We start from the raw sequence: 9352 nt of genomic DNA on the forward strand, positions 1-9352 counted from the left end.
AAGAGCAGAAGAATAGCATAAGAACAATAATTAGCCCTCTCTATAATCATCATGCAAGAGAGTGTTGCTGATATATTATCCATCTTTGATTCTTAGGCCTTAGTTCTTACAAATAAAGAGGAAAAAAATGCAGAAACCGAACTTTGATATATAAAACTTGCGAACTCAAAGGGAGGTTGCCTGACCTCCTCAGCAGATACAAAGTAGAAACAAAGCCAAGAAAAATTTAGAAATTTGCTTAAGGGCCAAGAAGAGTCTCCAGCCTCTCAGACATTTTAAATAACAATCATTTTAGTCATTTCTCGGAAATAACAATAATCCTTCAACTCTTCCTTTCTACTCACTTGCCATTCTAAATTTATATGTAAATAAAAATCGTGATTGGTAGACCAGATTTAGTGTTGACTTCTGTTGCTATTAATATGATGTGGTAACCTAAGTATTTCCTTTTTGTGTTTGTGACAGTACTGGGACTTGAAGTCAGGGCCTTTTGCTTGTATTCAGCTTTTTCATTGGTACCTGGTGCTCTACTACTTGAGCTATGTCTTGATTCCAGTTTTTTGCTTGCTAATTGGAGATAAATTTCATAGTTAGGTCTGCACAGTCTGGCTTTGCACTTCAGTTCAGTCCCCTGAATAGGTAGGAAGATAGACATAAGGCACTTATTGGTGCCCAGCTTCATTTGAAATTCTTATAAAGCCTTCATGGGAGAACACTTGAAATACGAGTCTATAGTAAAACCTGGAAACATCATTTTAAACAAAACTATTTTTCAGGGCAGGGAATATGGCCTAGTGGCAAGAGTGCTTGCCTTGTATACATAAAGCCCTAGGTTCGATTCCCCAGCACCACATATATAGAAAATGGCCAGAAGTGGCGCTGTGGCTCAAGTGGCAGAGTGCTAGCCAGGAGCAAAGAGAAGCTAATCAGGGACAGTGCTCAGGCCCTGAGACCAAGGCCCAGGACTGGCAAAACAAAAAAAAAAAAAACAAAAAAAAAAACCTATTTTTCATAATAATCTCAGGCTTTGTTGTTGGTTTGTTTTCAGAATTGAGATTTGAACTCTAGGCCTTCCACTCACTAGGAGAACAACCACTTGAACCATGCCCCCAAACTTCTTTGCTTTTGATAGTTTCCCACTGGGTTCTAAGCAGGCCCAGGCCAAGATCCACTTCCGGCTCAGCTGGGATGGCAGGCACTCATTACTGTCCCCAGCTTTTACCTGGTTGAGATGGGAGTCTCTAACTTTTTTGTTCTAGCTGGCCTCAAATTGTTATTTTCCAGATTTCTGCCTCCAGAGTAGCTTGAATTGCAGGCATGCTCATTTATATTCTCAATTTTTAATTTGTTACATTGTGAACCCCATGAAATATTTCTCAAGTTTTGAATTTTCCCTGAGGTTACCAAAAGGGCTAGAAATTAGTAGATCACACTCCGGAAAGCACAGACCTAAACATATTGCATTTGAAATATGTTAACATTTATAATAACATTAATTGAACTGAAAATGATATGGAACTCAATCTGCACTAAAATATCCTCTTAACTATAGAAAGGGTAATTAGTGAGGCAAGAAACAATTTATTAGCTAGGAATTTTCGACATTTTTTAAGTCAATAGTGTATTAATGGTAGTTTTATGTGTTGGTGACCAAGACTTTTGAATGACGGGTTATTTTGTTAGTTGCATGACTGTAATTATGTATGGTAGAAATTTGCCAGCTGATATTGCAGTGAACCAGACAGCTTTATCCCTTCACAGTAGATTGGGGTATTCAAAAATCTCAAGTAATCTGAACTGCTTATGTACTTTGAAGGTAAAGTTTTAAATTTTTACTTCCTCTTCCACTCTTTTAGAAATGCATAAGGCAATTATAAACAGAACCATCTACTGCCATAAGATTAAGACTGAAGGTCTAAAGAAGAAAATTCACTCCAAGACACAGAACTTTGTGTCTCTCAAAGACACACAATATTTTACCAGTTTAATTACAGGGATGTTCAGTTAATTATATGAATAGTTAAAATTCCTCATATAATAAAATACTCTTGCTTAGCTGCATATCTTTAAAAAATTATAAGCAGCTGCTTAATATTATCATGGGACATTTTATAAATATTTACTTTAGATGAATATTAGTTTTAATATTTTAATTATAGGAATTAAAATAATGATTAAAGTTTGACCTATGCTTGAAAATCAAAAGCATGTGTTTATGAAAACATTTAACCTTATAGTATGAGGAAATGTTTTTTTTTTAATATCTTCAGAATTTTTACTATTGTATCAGGAACTTGTCATGAATTCTCATATGTAAGGCAGAATGATCAGCTTACAGTTTCTTATAAAGAAATAATATACAGAGAAATAATTTTATAACCTAAAATAAGAGAAGTTTCTCATTTTCTCGGAGATAGGTTCTACTTTAAATTCCACATATATAGGAGTATTATTTAATAGTTTAGTATATGTTTTCTTTCATCTTTTGGAGGCAGAATTAAAATGTGATTGATGTAACACTTTATGCACATACATTTTAAGCATTATTTTTTCATCTTGTAGCATTCAGATACTTTATTCCAAAATTAATCTCTACCATGAGCAATAGAGGAATATTTAGCTGTGTCAATGCATAATTCAAGTTTACTCTTAAGAACTTCTAAACTTAAGAATGCAGACAGTATAAGATTCTTGCTTTCTAGGAGCTCTTTAATATATCTTGTCTGCAAGATTTCATGTAAAATGTCAATAGGGTTAGAAGAGGTGGTCTCCTTTTAGTATAGTGTGAACAATATCTCATTTAAGCCATGTCAAATTCTATATAAACCTGTTTAAACCAGGCCAGCCTATATGGCTCTCTTTATTCCAGGAATATAATGAAAAAAATTATTTATTAATGAGTTTGACTTATAAAGTTGTACCATTGCAAATTTTTGCTTTTGGGCACTAGAACAAAGTAAAAAACATTCAGTGTGCAATAAAACACTTAACAATTATAAAAGTGGTCAGCAGCACCATAAATCACAATTATTCCCAAAACAATACACCAAAAATGCAATTTAAACTGATAATGTATCATTTAATTATATTTTGATGTGGAGTAACATTTGTCTAAATGACCTAGGAAAATATGGAGTCCTAGAAGAAGATTGCTATTATTAAAGATTAAATTGGAAAGCTCTGTGTGTGTGTGTAAGTGTGTGTGTGTGCACCCTTGTATAACAAAAGGGCAATCTGAGTCTCTCAGTTATGCCATTTGCTGCTAATGCAATGCTGTGCTCTGAGCATTTGTAGACTTTGTGGTATATCCAATGAGTGAGAGGGCTCAGCCAAGTAACAGTGCTGCAGATTGTTAATAAACGTCTTTGACATACCAGATTGTCGTGATTACTAACAGATCACCTGATTACAGTACCTTCACAGAAAATGACTTAGAAGACAGAGCAACTAAATCAGTAACATTTTCAATGAAGATGAGGTGCTATTCATACCTTGACTAGATCAGGCAATAAAAGGAATAGGATAGTTTTCCTTAAATAGTTTCTGTTTTCAAAGCCTTTGGATAATTCCATCCCAAATTAGCAATATTTGAGAGCTTAAGAATAGAAAACCTTTGATAAACACAGTATGTTTTATATATATCTAATATATATAAAATACACAAATATATAAAGATTGAGATACAAATACATGTGCATAGATATCTACAAATATAGGTGTATGGGTGTATATGTGTGTGTAAGTATATACGGTATGTATATACACTATACATACATATGTATACATGTATATACAAATACATATGTAATTTTAGTATAAAAGTGAAATTAGACAAAGGGTAAAAGGTGAATCAATGCAACAGCAATACTTACAAGATTATCTGTTGTAAACTTACTGTACAACTCAGGGAGGGGTAGGAACTGGAGAGGAGGGAAGTTGGGAGAAAAATGAGGGAGGAGGTAACAAGTTTGACAAGAAATGAACTTACTACCTGATGTATGTAACTGTAACCCCTCTGTATATCACCTTGAAAATAAAAAAAAATGAAAACTTTCTTTCCACAATAAACATTTGTTTTATTACATATTTTGGACATTAGTAAAAGTATTTCAAAAAGTTCTAAGAGAAGTGTGTGTGTATATAAGTGTGTGTCTGTGTGTGTGTCTGTGTGTGTCCCAGTACTGAGTCTTGAACAGTCTTGACCTATGTGCTGCCCTAAGTTTATTTGCTCAAGATTGGTGCTCTGCCATTTTTTTGTTTTGTTTTGTTTTGTTTTACCAGTCTTACTCAGGGCCTGAGCACTGCTTCTAGCTTCTTTTTGCTCAAGGCTAGCACTCTGCCACCTGAGCCACAGCGCCACTTCTGGCCTTTTCTATATATGTGGTGCTGAGGATTCGAACCCAGGGCTTCATGTATAAGAGACAAGCACTCTTGCCACTAGGCTATCTTCCCAGTCCCATGCTTGGGCATTTGTTACACAGCTCCACTTTTGGATTTTCTCAAATAAGAGTATCAGAGACTAAGCTAGGCATTGGTAGCTCCCACCTCTAGCCCTAGCTATTCAAGAGAGTGAAATGTGAAGACAGTGATTCAAATCAACCCAAGCAGGAAATTACATAAGTACCTTATCTCCAGTTAACCTGCAAAAAGCCACAGGCAGAGCTGGGACTTACTAGGTAGAGTGCCAGCTCTAAGTAAAAAAGCTAACTGATAGTGAGTGGTCAGGCTCTGAGTTCAAGTCCGAAAATTGGCCCAAACAAAAAAGTGGGGGTAGTCAGTGGACTTTTCTTCCCCGGATGGCACTGAAGCACTTAGTTCAGATTTTAGCTTCTGGAGTAGCTAAGATTACAGGCAGATTCCACCATCACCCAGAAAAACAAGCATTTTCTATACAGATATTTTAAATACTATCTCATATAAATGAGACACGACATGAATCGCAGGTCCAGAAAATGGGAGAAAAAAGTCCATTTAAGGAAAAGAAAGAATGATGTCAATGTTTATAAGATAGACAAGTTCCAAGGTTCTTAAATGTTCACAAGACTAGCTAGCTAACAGCATAATGAGATTGGGCTGCATTTTCTACAGACCTTGCTAAAACAGAGGAGGGATGTTGTCCCTACAATTTTAACTTCTTATTTATTTTTGATGAAATGAAAAGGCATTCGGGATAATTATTCATATCCCTTACCTGGAAATGTTCCAAGTTTTGTATCTAACTTATCTTGTTAGTGATAACTACCGATGTCACGTATGTGCTTAGGGCTTTTTAATGGTTTCCTCTACCGGAGCTTGGTGTGAATGGAACAAAATATGAACAATCTTTGTCCTTTTAGGGAAAGAAGGAAAAAACAACAACAACAATGTAACTCTATCAGGTCTGAAAACGAGTTTATTGTACTTTGTACAAAAAAACAGAAAGAGTCTGGGGAAGATAAACTAATTTCCCCCAGTTTCTGCCCACCACATACACACTAACTCAATTTAGATTGATTTGATAATGTCTACAGACGCACTACCAAGACACAAGGTTGTTCTATACATCGGGACTTTTTCTCACAAAATAGTATGAGATGAAATGTTGTCTAAGCTCCTTTTAATTTTATTTTTCTCCTACGTTTGATTTCTTACTTCAAAGCAAGCAACAGTGAGTTTCTGAGATCTTTGCAAAATTTAGCACATCAGGACACCTCAAATTCAGTCTTCTTTTATGGGGTAAAACTTAAGGAAACGAATAATACTTTAAGAGGACACATTATGATTTACTACAAAGCTGCAGTTCACACAGGAAGGGGGCATGTCAAATAGTAATTTTATTTTATACTTTAAAACATTTTTAACAGCCAATTTTCATTTACAAAAATGACCATTTATTTCACTCTAGGGCAATGGAAAGGTAAGTGAATAGTAAAAAGGAAAATTAAAGCTTAGCTCTTTATTTTCCACTAACTTGCCTTTTGCTAGTAATATCTGTGTTAGATTCCAAAGCTTAAAGTGTTTTAAAGATATATTTTAAAATTTAAAAAAGCAGTCAGTATGTAGAAAGTCACTTAATCTCTCTGAGATTTAGTTTCTGATTTTACTGTATTATGTATTGAGCAAATCAAAGAAAAAAATGGACATTTCTATTCTCAGTGAACAAAAGGTTTGGTTCTTATTCATGAAAATTTAATTTTAACCCATTTAATCTGATGTTGCTTTTCAAAAACCTACTTAGCACTGTTATCAAATAGAACTATTAGAACTAAATTAAGAAATATGTTCAAAGCAAGTAACAAGAATGACTTTTTAGACAGTAAATGAATACAATTAGAAAAATGCTATTTTCATCCTTACCATGTTCAATTTCTGTATACTAAATATTATTTTTAAGCATTAAAATATGTTTAGAGGCTGGGAATGTGGCTTAGTGGTAGAGTGCTTGCCTAGCATGCATGAAGCCCTGATTTCAATTCCTTATCACCACATAAACAGAAAATGCCAGAAGTAGCACTGTGGCTCAAGATGTAGAGTGCTAGCCTTGAGCAAAAAGAAGCCAGGGACAGTGCTAAGGCCTGGAGTTCAAGCCCCAGGACTGGCAAGTATATATGTATGTGTGTGTATGTGTATGTATGTACGTACATATATACATACATACATGTGTGTATATATGTACGTACATACATATATACATACACATACACATATATATGTTTAGATTTAAAATATCCAGACTAATTTGTATAATAGTTTGTGAACATTAATATAAAATATTTGTTTATCTCTCCTAAAACTTTAATTAACCTTTTATTTTAAGTCTAAGTCCAAATTCATGAAAGAAACATGTCTTTTAATGTAGAATTCTTAAGCATATTATTAATAACTATGATATCATTTTCAACATTTCATCTTATTTCTTTATAGGAAGATGCAGTAATTAAAAGTATGATGTTTATTAAGTGAGATGAGCTGATCATAATAAGAAGAAACATAAGTGACAATTTATCTTTAAAACTGAGAAAGATGAAATAAAAAATTTGTATGGTACAATATTCCACTAATAATAGACAGGTATTTATTTTGTAGTAAAGTAGAAAATGGCAGTTAACGTCTTTCATTTAAAACAATCATTGTGACTTCTATCACAGTGATAGGAGCTCCTCTGCTAAAACAGAAAGAATAAAAGATAAACCATAAAAACACACTGTTAAATCTAAAAAGACAAATGACCCAACAGTGAAATATACAACATAATAAGCCTGAAAACTGAATGAAAACACTAGTGAGGGGGGTTCCAGCCATAGACCTGAAGTGTGGAAGAACAGATTAACAGGCCCCAGAGATGCCAGAAAATACCACAACGCAAAAATGGTGAAGTACTAGTGTTTCCAGTGGTGATGACTGCTGATATGAATCAACCAGGTTGAAATCATACCTCAAGGGACATTGAGAATACAGTGAAAGTGAACAACCTGAAAATAAAGAGAATATGACTTTTGGCTGATAACAATAGATGTTCCAGATGATGAAATATAATACCTTCAAAACTCTATAGCAAAACTCTATATATGGCAACCTAAAAAGCTGGAAATGTATATCCAAGTAGTATATTCATTAATGGTGTCCTAAGAATTTTACCTTACTTTTTACATAGTCTCTGCCATAGAACTAATCACAATAATAAAATCCTAGTCTGCTGGCATACAATATTAATTCTTGTGCTCGGGATATTGAGGCAACAGGATGGCATATTTGAGGCTGACCTGGGCTGAGTAATGAGAATGTGTCCCCCACACAAAACAAAACAAACATAAAAACAAAAAAATGACCACAAAAAACATGAAATCATCAAGAAGTAAATTCAGTGGTTTAAAAAAAGTCTATTTATGAGAAGGCATTAATCACACCAACACAAAAACTGCTCAAACAGATTGCTGAATATAATTAACCAATAACTTTAAAATGTTTGTGACCATTGTGTGGAGTTCTTTAAAAATAAAACTTGAATTCACTTGGATAAAAATATTAAGAAGTGGCAGAATAACAACAAGTAAGTGGAAAGCCTGAAGGTGATGGTCATGTTTAGATAGAAAAAGAAATTTTGGAGAAAAAAATATATATGCATGTCTATCTCTGTAAGCACGTATATACAGCAATGGAAAACAAGAAAATAAAAATAACTTTCAATCATAATACTTTGCAAATGCATCTCTTGTTGCTTGTTGAAATGGTGATGCTGTTATTCTGAAAGTGCTAAAGTCACCATATTAATTAAGTGAGAAATATTAAATCTAAAGCAATCAGGACTTTCAGGGTTGAAGTAAGTAATTCAAAAATCAAAGAAATTAACCTCAAATGCTAAAATTGAATTATATTAATTTGAACCCAATATTTTAATTACATATATATGTATATTCATGTCTTTCTATGTATTAATGTATTTTCTATGCCTGGTAATGAAAGTGGTGCATTCCCAGAAAGACAGCACATACCTAGGGCCTGCTTTCAGTCTCTAGTGGTATTTTCCACAGATTTTGAAAGGAGACAGATAACAAGTCTGGGGAAGGTAAAGTATAAAGTGACCTAAGGAAATCTTACTGTTATAGAAAGCAAGGAGACTTGTAAAAGTGAACAATCTCATCAAGAGCATAGGAGCTAGTAGAAAGGGGCTTCCACTCAGCAAAGCTGTTCACGAGAAACCATTGTTAGTTACCACAATACAGACCTGTGACAACTCCAGTCCACTCAATAAAAAAGCCAAAGGAAGCCTCCCATTATTGCATACTATCTAAAAGAAATTCTGTACTTTGAAGATTAGTCATGTGAAGCAAAAACACTAAGCATCTTTGACATTTACTAACATGTATTGTATTTCAGAGTCATCAAATAACTCCAGTTACAGAAAGTTGTGGAAAACACTGTGATAAAAAAATATCAGTGGGATGGAGAAACCAAAGTATTAAAAGTCATCACTGAGTAATTATTAATGAAACAATTATTTCTCTGCAAAGTTATCAGTTATCAATCCTCTTGCCAGTAGTTATTGCCAAAGTTGGCACTTACATGACTGTTTCCCATTCTAAGTAGAAGAAATTCATGTTAGTGATGGAGGAATGAGGTCATCATCACCTTAACCTACTAATCAAATTTGGGTTACTAATGGTGAAAAAACAAAACAAAACAGATAATATGTGTCTTCTGATCTGGTGTATAAGAAGTAGATATCACTTATGATGTAATCTTGCTAAGAATGCTTAATTTAATTAATCTTTTAAATATAACTTCCAGTTAGCTGAACCTGTAGGGATTAAAGGAACAATCCAATGATTCTATGAAGAAGCAGTGAAATCCATAAAAAGCCGTAAAAATCTTC

At 33.8% G+C, this 9352-nt stretch overlaps 1 protein-coding gene across 3 annotated transcripts in view; it reads right to left on the reverse strand.

Moving 5' to 3' along the window:
* Pard3b (par-3 family cell polarity regulator beta) overlaps positions 1-9352 on the reverse strand; it is a 993253-nt gene that overhangs the window by 506258 nt on the left and 477643 nt on the right. The gene's annotated exons all lie outside the window — the stretch shown is intronic.

Source organism: Perognathus longimembris, chromosome 4 (genome assembly GCF_023159225.1).
Source record: "Perognathus longimembris pacificus isolate PPM17 chromosome 4, ASM2315922v1, whole genome shotgun sequence".
Classification (NCBI taxonomy): Eukaryota; Metazoa; Chordata; class Mammalia; order Rodentia; family Heteromyidae; genus Perognathus; species Perognathus longimembris.